This window comes from Galeopterus variegatus, unplaced genomic scaffold (assembly GCF_000696425.1).
Source record: "Galeopterus variegatus unplaced genomic scaffold, G_variegatus-3.0.2 Scaffold11, whole genome shotgun sequence".
In the NCBI taxonomy this organism is placed as follows: Eukaryota; Metazoa; Chordata; class Mammalia; order Dermoptera; family Cynocephalidae; genus Galeopterus; species Galeopterus variegatus.
In genome coordinates this window covers 1659730-1661768 of record NW_007726122.1, presented here as the reverse complement: position 1 = coordinate 1661768, position 2039 = coordinate 1659730, and positions in this window count along the sequence as shown.

Sequence of the window (2039 nt, the reverse complement as noted above, 5' to 3'; positions counted from 1 at the left end):
AGGTCATACTTAACCCAGGCTCAATTTTTACCTTCTCTTTAGATCATATTCTATTCTGACTCTGGTCTAGATCACAATCTTCCTGATGGGATAACTTGTATAAAAGATTCAATCATTTATGTGGTTTGAATAAAAGATTAAACTGCATCTGCAGTGAGGTGAAGGGTGTTTAGACATGGTTATATTTGATCATCTACTTTGAACCAAAGTTAGAATTTAATATTTGAGGTGGAGTCACACTGACTTTGTTTTAATTCATATCACAAAAATAAGAGAGAATCATTTATGAAAAAACTGTGGAACCTCTGTCTTAATCAGTAGCCAGCTAGAGGCAGAATGGGAGCTGAGTAGAGTATGAAAGTCAAAGCTGGATTGAAACTATAGAGAGGAGTCTGGGGCCTTACAAGAATCAGCAGAGGAAAGGTTGAGAGAGATGCACTAAAATGTACTTGGAAATTTGTTTTACTGTTATACTGTTATAAAAACATTGATGTACTAAAAATAAAGTAAATCAAACAGCAGAAAGGTATGTTAATCCTTTAAATCAATTTTCAAAGAAACTAAATTCTAAAGCAGTTTTTAAATATCCACTTAACACAGCCAATTCTTGCTGATATTAACATGCCTGTAAAACCTCTTAGAAATTCATTCCAAGCCTAGTGTTGGGAATTTTCTTTTAACCACTAATTAAATCTCTTACGTTGCAATTGGAGCTTGAGTCTTTTTATTCTGTCTTTATTGGAGATGGTATCAGGTCACCATCCTCTAAGACTGAATCAGGGAACCTGTGGTTCCTAGCCAAGATATGGAAGAGTATCCATTCACTACCATCTTAATGGGCTTCATGTCATCTGCCTCCCCTCCCTGGCCACTCCTTCCCTCCTCATGCTGAGTGCTCACTAGCTGCCAGTACTGCTCCAAAAATTATTTCTCCCACATTGGCAATTATGATATTCTGATCAGAAGAGAGCCAATGAATTGGAACAGTTAAAGAGCTATGAAAAGTAGGCAGTTTAGCAGCATATTAAGGAGGAAAACTATAACTAATGCTCGGGTATGACTTCTATCCCTACCTCTCCGTTGTCTTCTTTTTTTGGTCTGACCCTTGTCCTCTGTTTTTGTCTGTTCCTCCCCTTTGAACTTTAATTGACCCTAATATAGAAATGAGATGTATTTGTAGCATTTGTTGTATATCTTAAATAGTTTTATGTTGCCTATTCTCAGTTCTTTAGCAAAAAAGTAAATGAAGTGAATATTTAGCCTCTGAGTTGTGGGGAGAACAGTATTAAAGATCGTTTTGCAAGGGTTAGTGGGAGGAATATGGCCCTTGTTTGAGACTTTCCTGGTTCAGTGATGGAGGAAATGTTTCCCACCTTTGCTCAGTGAGCTTTTCCCATACTTGAATGCAGTTCCAAGGCATTAAGTGCCCACTGTGAACAAAGTCCTGCTTTTGGCTTCCTTTTTAATGAGCTGAATATTCTCTGCTTTAATGCTTTTACCCACAACTTATTTTATTTTTCTGATTGCCTTTGGACTCGTCTCTAAATCCCTTCCAAATTCTTCACATCTCTTTGTGTAGTCTAGATCAGGACATGCACGTTTCATGTATCTGATGACAAGTATAAAAAGATGACCTTACATTTATTTCTTTTAATGTAGCTAAGAGTGACACATTTCTTACATACTTTTGAACTGAGAGAAGAAATATACATATCTTAACACTAAACTCAATAATAATAATTATTGAGGTTAAGTATTTTTGAGCTTTAGTTTTCTTTCTGTAAAATGAAGTTATATTTTTAAAACATTTTAATTGTGAAATTTTATAACTTTTGAGGTGGTGATATCAATCATTATAAGAAGATATGCTGACATGGTAAAGTGTTCCCTGTAATATATATTCTAATTTTATCAAGCTATATGGAAGTATATATAATATACCTTATTTGTACAAAAACTTTATATATATAATAAATGTGTGTGTGTGGGCATATGTACACATTTGTTTATATATACATATATACACACGCACACACACA